The sequence below is a fragment of the Capsicum annuum genome, chromosome 5 (genome assembly GCF_002878395.1).
Source record: "Capsicum annuum cultivar UCD-10X-F1 chromosome 5, UCD10Xv1.1, whole genome shotgun sequence".
In the NCBI taxonomy this organism is placed as follows: Eukaryota; Viridiplantae; Streptophyta; class Magnoliopsida; order Solanales; family Solanaceae; genus Capsicum; species Capsicum annuum.
The window spans coordinates 101,247,414-101,260,696 of NC_061115.1; positions in this window are offsets into that span (position 1 = coordinate 101,247,414).

Sequence of the window (13,283 nt, forward strand, 5' to 3'; positions counted from 1 at the left end):
ATTTGGTATTGACACTACCCAACCTGGTTTGAAGAATGTTAAGCTATAACCTATCTCAAAACATAAAACACAATTGTGAATCCCTTAACAAGAAGACTGTCCTTCCTAAGTGGCTTCAGAATGCTCCCAATCTATAAAAGATAAATTTTATACGGAATTAAGAGTTTATTAATACCCTATATTGTAATACTTTGGTTTTGTGTTCAAAATTACATCAAAAGTGGATCCAAAAATTAAAAGTATAAATCGAGAATTTTAAAAAGAATCATGTTAACCATATATTAAGGGTTAAATATGAAAACCTATAAAAAAACAAGGGTAATTTGGATTAGAAATCATCAAAATATAGATATTTCACATTACCATGTAACATCCAAAATTTCAAGTAAAAATTATAAGTTTTTAAGATGTTTGATTAATAAGATAAATGGGTAATGATAAAAAATAGGTCTAGAATCTTTATCGAAATCAAAGTTATTGAAAAAACTACTTGAAATCCCCTAAAATTGTGTCCCCCCTGCTTGCAAATGTGGACATAGATTATAATCACAAAATTAGGGTATTTATATGTTTCTTTAAACATTAACTCATGGTCGTGGTACCACCCACGTGATTGCAAGGGTTAAAGTTGACTACCACTAAAATGTTTCATCATGATCGTAAGAAGAGGCCACACAATAATGATGAATACCGAATCTAAACCTTACAGTCATGGTGAACCACCTCGCAATAAAAAAAATATAGCTACCTGACTCTTTTTTATTACGAGCCCTGCCACATGATTCCAATGAGAAAATGGTTGGTGCATCAGCTACTAGGCAGCAGCAACCATTCCAAGTCTTAAATATTATGAATAGACTATAGAGATTTGTTTAGGATCCTATAAAATAACTTGATATTTCTACTAGGATAATTTTAATCTTTTAGACTCAATAGAACCATTGGATTTATCAATATATATTGTTCTAAATAACTTATATTCTACAAACTGCATTAGGAAGAGATTACTAGTTTGTCGCTCAAATACTCAAAACACACAATATAGTCTCAAAATCCAAACCAACCATACTAGTAACACAAAATAAATATTTCAAATCAAATAAAATAGAATGAATTACCATTCATGCTCAGATCACAAAAGATTAACCAAAGTCAACTATATCACTTTAAAAGCTACGAAAAAACTCAAACTTATCTAATTAAAATTCAAATTCTTCAAGAACCATGCTAATCATCCCCAAAACTTATTAATGATATAAAGCAACAATGATGAAGGGATAATAATCCAAATATATAAAAATTTTCAAATCTCTATGAGGGTTGTTCCAATCTACATTTGCCAACCATCTCATTTAATGACATTTATTTTACTACACCTTCAATAGGAGATATCTTTTTAACTTATATTTAATTCTCTTGAGGGTACCATTACTATATTTCGTTGATACATTTCTAGGATGAGTCCCTAGCACTTTAATAACATCTTCAAGGATATGTATTTATTTGAAAACATTACAAATAATTGGCTTATCCCACTATGATAAAGCTCCTTTCACTCTTTTGATTTGAGCCTAAAATTCAATAAAAGTAGTCAAACAAAGTGCACCTTCCAGTTTTCCCTCACTATATCTATGAATTTCTTATGCTTGGACAACATCTAAGGAACTTAAAGATTTTGATCAATAACTGTTATAGAGAGCCAATGATCACATATAGAGGAACATAGTCACTAACCTGTCTGCCATATATTGGAAATCACTTGGTAGGAAGTCTTCCATGAATTCCTAGTTTCTAAAAAATCTAGACTTTTGAAAATACATTTCTTTTTTTTTCTATTCCACCATGTGAAATACTACCTATAAATAATAACTTAGTAAGGGTACAACTGGTTGGAACTTTATTTAGAGCAATTTGGTCAAGATACTTCCAATCTATCAAGGGCATTGCATCTGGTATATACACTTGAGACATACCTTCTTGGTTTATAGAAGTATGTCTAAACTTCAAAATGAGCTGTTGAAAGCTATCCTCCAACACTTTTCCTTCCTATTCATAATTCTAAGAAAATCCAAATTTTTGAGTAGTTGTTGACCAAAACATTCTGTAGTCCAAATCTTAGTCTTTATTGATCAAACTCTTATGGGCATTTGAAAGGTTCCATAAGAGTTATATATAAATAGTGATGTCTGTTGTTAAGTTCCATTAACTTCTCAAAGTAATTTTGTATTTTAATAGATCTTATGTTTCAAAATATTTGTTTGTCAATCATTGATGTCTATGGGATTTTATCCTTATTACTTTTTTTAACAAATCAATCCTTTGTATTTTCATTCTACTTATTTACAAATCAATTCTGAGGACACTCTCTAATTCTATGGCCTAACTTGCCACACCCAAAACATATGCCACTACTAGCCCTACACACACCATGATGATTTCTACCATATTTCTGTCAAAGTAGGTGGGTACAACCTCTTTTCATGCTACCCTAATACTTTAAGACTGACGTACTATCTTGATTGATATTTCTAAACTTTTCCACTGGAGCACTAGGTACAGAAGGATTTGTGGCTAAGAATTTCTGATAGAACTGGAGCCGGTTACGACTTTCTCACCATGGCCTAAAACCACTTATTCTAACTATCTTATTTTTATTCTTTCTATCTTTCTTTTGACACTTCTCCCCTTTGCTCTGCTGAGTATAAACCCTAAGTCTAGATAGGAAAACACAATATAGGTTGTTCTGAGCAACTACTGAATTAGCTAACATAGTCAAAGCATCTTTCAATTTTGTATGAGAGACGTACTTATTCCGGGGATCTGCCTGAATAGGCTGAGGTGCTGACTGATTTTTGGTTCTTCTTTTGTTAGTTTTTTTGGGAGGCATGTTCTATAATAAAAAGGAAGAAAAAGATTTGAATGAGAATTTAGCTTGAGCTTATGCTCACTCATACGACATACGCACTGAAAGAAGGGAAAAGTTTCCTAAAATATCTCATAGCCTTTTATCCATGAGTGTGGCGCACTACACACCCATGCACAAGACTCTAAGCGATGCAACATTAAGGCTCCCTAGGAATCTATTGAACCTTAGCCTATAATAACAAGTTTGTAATACCCCGAGAGTACGTACACCTTGGGCATCATATGGTGCTTACAGTCCTGGGGGACCATAAGCTAACCCATAACTGATATATGTTTGAGCACTGACTAATAATACTAAAATAAATACAGAATTAAGACACATTCGAGAACAAACTTAGACATTCTCGTGACAGATTTGAGAACAAATACAAATTCTCATGATTGGTATCCAAAGGTCACTTAGACATTGAAAAATTGGATTATAAAATTGCAAAACATAGTTTTTGAATTGGATCAATACTTCTAATTGAATAAGTATCAATAAAGGATCCATGGATAAAGATAGAAAGTTGATTTCTAATCGTAACTAAATCTTCAATTTCTTATTTGTAAAGAAGAAAGTGAAGCAAAATAGCTATTAAACGATGACTTTGGTTTACTAGAGACATCAACATATTGTTTTAGCTTGGTGGAAACAAACTCCATAAGGTTCAAATATAAATACTGATACATAATAACATGTAGTATAAATATCTGAAAACTAATCACTATCTGAACTGGTCTAGTCTAAAAGCCTTTAACTGAACTGTCTGAATATGGAGTTGAAATGACAAGCCCCCAACTAAATCCAACTACTAAACTACTGATAAGCTGAAACACTGAAATAGAAGTACATCCTCAATAGATAAGGATTCACTACTAAATCTGCGACTGCTGACTCGATCTGCCTAAGAGCGGTCGAGAACCTGAGCATTTGAACCTATATATGAGACATCATAATGCAAAGAAAAAGTATGCTTTAGTACATAAAATGTACTGGTATGTTAGAGGAGGTAAGGCTAAATATAAGGGTTCATATGTATAAATAGTAATTGATTGAATGATATAAAGTAACTGAATATGAGAGTACATGGATAACTGAAACTACTATAAATACTGAGTATTTAATACTGTGAATATATGTGTACTATAACTGAGCTTTTATAAACCAAAGTACTGAGTTTTGATAATTGTGTAATTGATATCTGAAGTTACTGATAACTAAATTACTGATACTGAGTGACTGCGCCTGATAGTCCTGATTCTGTAAAACTTAACTGAATTCTAAACTGAGACTTAAACAGAGAATGTGAGAGGTAATCATCTAACCGACATGCCCTAAATATGAGCTGATAGGGGTCTACCCTATGACCCCAGCTGGAACGGTACTAATACCATGCCATGGGGACTAATACTAGAAAACCAGGATGCCAAGCCTAACTGATGAGTGACATGTAGGTAGAGCCAAGCCTAATCTGATAGGTGACCCCTAGGAGATAGTCAGGATGATTCTGATGGGTGACTCTTCATCCTGGGATAGCTACGTAATTCTGGAGTACAAGGACTACTACTAAAGACTCTGCCTCTTTGACGGGGAATTTGTCATCCCTACACTCACTTGATACTAAATCCTACTCCCAACTAAAAGATACTAAACTGAGTATGCAAAACTAGACTGGACTGATACTGAGTTTACTGAGTTTTCCTAAGTTCTTTAACTGACTGAGTTCTACTAAGTTCTGTAGCCGACTGAACTCTACTGATCATGACAGGACTAATACTATTCTGTGACTATCACTGGCTCTAGGTAAACAACTAGATTGTCTAGTATTAAATACCCCTAAGACTCGATAGCATTAAAAGTAAAGCATAGCAAAATCTTGAAAAGAATAACAATGTACATTGGTAAAAACTTTACTCATAGAGACATTTCATCAAACATTTGTAGGGCATAAGCTTGTACATATACTAGCATGTCATGATTGCATCATTTAATTCACATAGACATTCTATCAAAAACTTGTGGAGCACAACTTCATGTACATATTCATGGATAGCATATAAACATGGCAACTACAATGTCCTAACTTGCAATTTCATGGGTTCAACATGCAATTCATATAATTTTCTCTAAATACTATTCTATTTTCATGAATCTTATCATAATCATGGATTGAAAGCCAATTTAACATCATAATGTATTAATAACTTTACAATTCAAAGGTTTATTAAAATAATCATATATTCATCACACATGCTATTTAATTTCATGAAACTTGCACTTAAATCATGGATTGAAACCCAAATAATATCATGATATGAATTCAATCTAATTAAACATATATATCATGAATCAACAATCTTGAAGTTTTAAAAATAGATTCTTGGATTCTGTGGGTGAAAAGGACCCATAGATAAACACCTAATATTCCTGAGAAGAAGAGTTCTTGAAGGTTCTTGGAGGATTTCTTGAGGATTGACCTTGATTCTTAAAGTTAGAATTTTTGCCTCTTGAGAGAGAATATTTTTTGAATCTTGAGAAAAGTGAGTGAATACTGAGATATTAGGTTATTTAAGGTATAAATCTCATGTTTATGATGATTAGGGGTTTTGAGAATTGACCAAACATCCCCTGACATTAATTAACGAAAGCTGGAAATCCCAATTTTTCACCCCGACGCGACGCCGTACAATTGAGCCAACTCATTAGAAAGTGGACAACTGGGAACTAGGCTGGCGGCATGATGTGGCACCATCGCGGTGCCTCACTAAATAAGAATCTTGGCCTTGGCGCGATGCCCAATTATTGTAGAGCAACACTAGAAAAGTGACAATTAGTAAATTGACTGGTGGAGCAATGTGGTGGTATCGTGTTGGCTCACTGGAAAATGACAATTTCTATTTAGACATACTGGCTTGAATGACTATGTTTAATGACTGAAACTTGAAATAGCCATAACTTCTAACCCGGTTATCGAATTTAGGCTAATTTTATATCGTTGGAAAGCTAATTAAATTGCCTATGCAATGGCAGGCTCTAAACTGAAAATAATAAGCATCTCAAAAATTTTATATAGAGTAACTGATGGAATGAGAGTTAATTTAAGCTTGGAAAATATGGGGTATTACAATCATCCAATGATTTCAGCCCACCGTCATATTCCAATGCAAAGGCCGATAGTAATACCGATTCCACCCATACCAACCCCCAGAAGTACCATAAAGCCCCTGTCCAAAACAGTAAACAAATCCACTTGGGAAAGACCCCCACAACCATAGCAAAAACCAATATCCAAAATAAAAGAAAATTGTCTAAATAAATCCATAACATGAAATAATTCCTACTAAAAGGATGGAAGATCACAACTTCAGTCCAAATGCTCATACCGAATTTGCATGCTAAATAGTAAGAGGATAATGGTTGCTTCCTGCATAGCGTGGGAATACAACCTCCAGTAGAAAGGGTTAGAAAATTACCGCTTGCTTGAATCTCAAGATAAGGATAAAATAATGCCAATCATAAAACCAAGTAAAACCATCCATAATTCAAACAACCATACATATATATAATTTCTGAGAAAGAAAACTGAGTTTAGCATGCATTTGAAACCTTTACCTGCGTTCTATGGCTTTACCAACCAAACCACCCATGGGCCATTTGGATTCAGCTCCCCCTGCTGAAAGGGCCTAGTACGTGTAGCCACACAACTAGGGAATATCCCCTGGGATGACTAGTACATCCCTTCAATGTATAATATGATACACGCGCGTGGTCATTGAAGACCCCACATATTAGAAAATATGAGTTTTTAATTTTGGTCCCTCAAGACCGCCATCTTCCACGGCTTAGATACACTTACCACCATTAATGCCCAGTTAAAAGCATGTCCAAACAATCTATTTACCATTTATTAACCAAGGAAATATTTGGGGTATCATCATACCACCCCATTTTAGGCAAGTAATATCTATTGCCAAACTTTTTAGGTTAAGAGGATATTAGGTGCCCTTCCAATTATCATATAAAATCCACTTGGAAGAATAAAGCCTTTAGCCTTTTCAAACCATTTAAGCCATCCGTAAATCCTTTATCCGATTTAAAATTTGCAAAAGTTTCATTAAAAGAAGTCAATTCAATAAACATATCTTTATAAGCATATTATCAAACTCCTTAGGGGCATAATATAACCAAAACCAATTCGAAAGACCATTAAACCATTACCATGCAATCCGATTGTCCAAATCTACCATTAATGCATATAAAAAAATAATTAAAACCATAGGAAATCATATCAAAGCATTTAATAGCATAACCCCAAAATAATAGTTGAAAACCATAATCATAAAATAGTAAAATCATGAAATCAATCATATAAACCATGCCTTTAGTTGAAATTACAATGAGGGAATGGCTTATATCAAAGAATTGACGAAAAGAAATCACCAAAGCAAGCCCGAAAGCAATCCTAAAATAAAATCCTAGCCTTCTTTCCTTAAAATCTCTTGAGAGAATTATAAGATGTTTTGGAATAGATTCTAAGTGTTAATGAATAGAATAATTGGGTAAATACTCATAAGTGTATTTGAAGTTGTGGGTCCTAATTAGGATAAGTAGGGAAATATCAAGAATACCTACATTTAAATCACATAAAAACCCATCTCATGGATACGAATGACCCATACGAGTCATACTGTAATACCCTAGGAAATTTTTCATTGAAATTTTATGCGTAAACGTGTTGGGTTCTATCTTCTAGAATGAATTATAAATTTTCCATGCAGAATGTCTTAGATTATGATCCACCATTGCGTAGAGTATCAAATAATCTTTCCAACGATATATGGATCATCTAAAACGGACACCCAAATGATGAGTTATGAACATTCCAATCGAACTGTGAATAGTAGTGAATAGTAAAACGTGCAGGAAAAAGTACTAAGGCCTGGCGTATTTTTGATCCAACTTTAAACAATTAAAACTCCTTGTACATAATGATCTAGGTGATCTACTATATATCTATGAAAAGCTCTGCGAGTCCTCTTTCCAATGAAATTAGTTTCATTTAATTTGTCTGTCGGAGCCAAAAGTTATGGTCGATCTAATTCAGCCTAACAAAAGTGAATTTTTGGGTCAACTTCAAACGATCATAACTCCTTGTACACAATGATCTGGGTGAGATACTATATATCAACAAAAATATATAAGAGTCCTCTTTATAATGAAATTAGTTTCATCCAATTTGGATACCAAAGTAAAACATTATGGATGATCTACTTCAGACTATCAAAACACACCAAAGGACAGATTCGAGAATTTTTTGATTTTTAGGGGCGTTTTGGTCATCCCCCCTCACCCAAAATCCGTACAAACCATATATTAAAGCCTATTAGAAGCATTATATGTTATATTTCATTAAATTCTCTCAAAAAGAAAACCCCAAGCTCCTACATCCAACTTCAAGAACCTCCAAAGTTCACCATTACTTCTGCAAATTTATTAAAGATTCCAAGTTCCTAGTTCAAGAACCTCCAAAGTTCACCATTAATTCTACAAATTTATTCAAGATTCCAAGTTCCTAGTTCAAGAACCTCCAAAGTTCACCATTAATTCTGCAAATTTATTCAAGATTCTAAGTTCCTAGTTCAAGAACTCCAAGAACCATCATTCAAAGGCACGATTAACATCTCAAAAATGAGTATCAATCTAAAGTTCATCATTCAAGGTATGTGGGGTTTTTCAACAAGAACTCTCTTTCGTTCTTATGTCCAAAAGTAATTTTCTTTACAAAGGCATAATTTTTATTTGATTTTTTACGAATTTGAAGTATGAACCCATATCTTATGACGATTATTATGAAATCTTGATGTTTATGATTTTGAAAGATGAATTTACATGTGTGGAGATATAAAACATGAATCTTGAACGATATTTATCATGATTTTGATATTTGGATCGTGAATCCCCATTGGAAATGTGTTTTTTTTTGAGAAAGTATGTGTTATAAGCACGTTGATGTTGAATATTTGAGATATTTTGAATGATTTGATCTTTTGGTCTTAATGGAATTGTTTTGAACTCGAGTGTGAAGGAAATCCACAACATGGTTGATTTTGATAGATGGGAAGCATGATGGCTCCCGATGTATATTTATATATTACTGAAATTGTATAGTTGTGGATTGTCTTTGAAATGATCTGAGCTAAGTTTGAGATAAATCTTTAACACCGAGTGGAAGGTATAAAGCGACCTTTCCTAGAACTATGTGCCCCCGTAGGAGTGAGCCTGAGGCTGATTTATATAGTGATCACTAGTTTGGCAAGGATAGGACGACTCTCCCCAACGTGGGTTGTACATTGGACTCCATGTATCTACATGGTTTATGTCGGTTATAGGATCTCCCAGTGTGTGTGTGTTTCCTTATGTCTATGGCGAACGGTGAAGTGTGAAAGTGGAATTTTAAAAGTTATTCTTTCAAAATATTTTAATGATATTTATATTATGAGAATTGATATTCCTGATGAACTGAAAGTGATTGACAAATTATATGATGACTCACATGTGTTATTATACTTATTTCATCCTCTCATGATTATGATGATTTTCTTTGGGCTATGTGAGTCTTTCATACATCCTGCATATTTCTTATAAATATTTATGATGATAATGTTTATAAAACTGCAAACACCCCTATATACTCGGTTTCTTTCCATGGTAATGACCCATATCTTCAGATGTGGGCTGCATTTTCTCGGAATATAGGTTCAGGTGCTCAGTTCTGGGTTTGACAGTGATTCTTCGGGCACGCTGTTCTACATCCTTTATCGTGGTGAGTCCTCATGTTCTAAGGACATGATGTCTGATATTGGTTTCATATAATTGTTTATATTTAATTACTGAGTATGAGTCAGTTGGGGCATGTCTCAATGGCTCGCTGGTTTTATTAATTTTCATAGAGGATTGTCAGACTAGTATAGATATTGGGAGTTGACTAATAAGTCGTATTTTGTTATCTTTCTAAAATTCTTTTGTTCTTGGATGATGATTACTCTGTTGATATTTGAGGGTTATTTATGAAAACCTCATTGATTTGTGTTGAACTGGATGAAAATGGATCAAAGGGTTAGCTTGGGGCTACTCGTAGTCTCAAGCACCATGTGATGCTTCGAGTCTTATTTTTGGGGCATTACAAACTTGGTATCAGAGCCTAAGGTTTTAAGGTATCCTAGGGAGTCTGATAAGCCGCGTTAAGTAGAGTCTTGATCATCGGTGTGTAGCGCGCCACATCTATGAGCAAGAGGCTATAAGACGTTTTAGGAAAAAATGTGATTCTTTCTTTCAAAAGTCTATCGTGCTTAAAGTGCCTCTCTATGCTATTGATTCGTGCTTTCCTCTTTCAAAAATATGCCTCTATATCGAGCAAGAAGAAATAATGATGGTCAGCAACCTCAACCCGCTGACCCATTGAATGAAAACATGTTTTCTAATGTCTTTTCAAATGATCTCCCAGGGATACCACCTGATAGAGTGATAGAGTTCGGGATTGATCCTCTTTCCAATACACAACCCATTTCTATTCCTCCTTACCGTATGGCCCCTGTAGAACTTAAGGAGTTGAAAGAGCAACTCAAAGATCTACTAGATAAGGGTTTTATAAGGCCCATTATTTCTCCTTGGGGTGCTCCTGTGTTGTTTGTGAGAAAGAAAGATGGCTCTTTGCGTATGTGCATTGATTACCGCCAACTAAATAAAGTCACCGTAAAAAATAAGTACCCTCTTTTGAGAATAGATGATTTGTTTGACCAATTACAAAGTGCAAGTTATTTCTCAAAGATAGACCTTTATTCAGGCTATCATCAACTAAAATTTAGGGAGTGTGACATCTTGAAAACCGCTTTCCAAACTCGTTATGGCCATTTTGAGTTTCTTATTATGTCTTTTGGGTTAATGAATGCCCCAGCAGCTTTCATGGACCTCATGAATCGAGTGTTCAAACCATATCTGGATATGTTTGTCATAATGTTCATCAATGATATACTGGTGTACTCCCGTAGTGAGAATGAACATTCTGATCATCTCCGAACTATCTTGCAAACCTTTAGAGATCACAAGTTATTTGCCAAGTTCAGTAAGTGTGAGTTTTGGCTAAGGTTATTTGCTTTTTTGGGTTATATTATTTCTTTTGAGGGTATTAGAGTTGATCCCCAAAAGATCAAAGCTGTTAGAAATTGGCCTAGACCTATTTCTCCAACTGATATCCAAAGTTTCTTGGGTTTAGTTGGCTATTACCGTCATTTTGTTGAGGGTTTATCCTCTATAGCATCTCCTATAACTCGGTTGACCCAAAAGAAAGTAAAGTTCTTGTGGTCCGAATCTTGTGAGAAGAGTTTTTAGGAGTTGAAGACTCGACTCACTTCAACCCCTGTTTTGATTTTGCCTGATGGTGTTGATGGTTTTATGGTGTACTGTGATGCTTCGAGAGTTGGGTTGGGTTGCATATTAATGCAGAAGGGTAAGGTGATAGCTTATGCTTCTATACAATTGAAACCCCATGAGAAAAATTACCCCACCCATGACCTTGAGTTGGCTGCTATTATGTTTGCTTTGAAAATCTAGAGACACTATTTGTACGGTGTCCATGTTGATGTTTTCATTGATCATAAGAGTCTGTGGTATGTGTTTACCCAGAGAGAATTGAATCTTAGGAAGAGACGATGGTTAGAATTATTAAAGGACTATGATATGAGTGTGCTTTACCATCCAGGCAAGGCCAATGATGTGGCGGATGGCCTAAGTAGAATATGTCTATGGGTAGTGTTTCATATGTGGTAGAAGGTAAGAAAGAGTTGGCTCATGATGTACATTGTTTGGCTAGATTGGGGGTTAGGTTGTTTAACTCTGCTGAAGGTAGTATAGGGGTTCAGAGTAGTTCCAAATCCTCCTTGGTTTCGGAAGTGAAGTAAAAGCAATACTTAGATGCTAGTTTGGTCAAACTGAAGGAGTCAGTCAAGGACCAAAGAGTAGAGGTTTTCTCCCAAGGGGGATATGGTGTGTTGAGATTGTAGGGTAGAGTATGTCTCCCGAATGTTGATGATCTGAGATAGAGGATTATGGCTGAAGTGCACGGGGCACGATATTCTATTAATCCTGGTGCCACCAAGATATACCGAGACTTATAGGAAATCTATTGGTGGAGTGGCATGAAGAAAGATATAGCAACGTTTGTAGCTAAGTGTGCAACATGCCAACAGGTTAAGGTTGAACACCAAAGACCTGGTGGTATGATTCAAGAGTTTTGTATTCCTACCTGGAAGTGGGAAGAGATAAATATGGACTTCATGATTGCTTTACCTCCTTCCCGATGCCATCATGATTCAATTTGGGTTGTGGTTGATAGGTTGACTAAGTCTGCTCATTTCTGGCCTGTTTATACTTCATATACTACTGAGGATTACTCTAGATTGTATATCCGAGAGCTCGTCAGACTGCATGGAGTTCCCTTGTCGATCATTTCGGATAGGGGTACTCAGTTCACTTCGCAATTTTGGAAAGCTTTTCAGAAGGATCTTGGTACCCAAGTGCTTTTGAGTTCAGCTTTTCATCCGCAGACCGATGGTTAGGCTGAACGGGCCATCCATACCTTAGAGTATAAGTTGAAAGCTTGTACACTCTACTTTAATGGAAGTTGGGATGATCACTTACTTTTGATAGAGTTTGCTTACAATAACAGTTTCCACTCTAGTATTGGCATGGATCCGTTTGAAGCCTTATATGGAAGGAAGTGTAGATCACCCATAGGTTGGTTCAAGGTGGGTGAAGCGGCTGTGAGTGGTCTTGGTTCGGTATTTGAGGCTATGGAAAAAGTTAAGTTGATTACGAAAAGGTTAAAAACTGCGCAAAGTCATCAGAAGTCATATGCGGATGTTAGAAGAAGAGACCTTGAGTTTGAAGTTGGTGACCTAGTATATTTGAAAATTTCACCCATGAGTGAGGGTGAAGAGATTCGAAAAAAAGGGGAAGCTTAGTCCCCATTATGTTGGTCCTTACAAAATTCTTGGCTGTGTCGGTAAGGTAGCTTATGAGGTCGAGTTACCTTCCGAGTTGTCCTCTGTTCATCCAATATTCTATGTCTCCATGCTTAGAAAGCATATTAGCGATGCTATGGTAGTGGATTCCTCTGTGAGTGCTGACATTCAAGAAAATCTTTCTTTTGATGAGATTCCTATTGAGATTCTTTGTTTCAGTGTCTGAAGACTAAGGAACAAAGAAGTTCCCTTGGTCAAGGTGCTGTGGCGAAACCAATTTGTTGAGGGTGCAACTTGGGAAGCTGAGGCGGATATGCGATCCAAGTACCCGCACCTATTTTCCGCAAACTCCGATC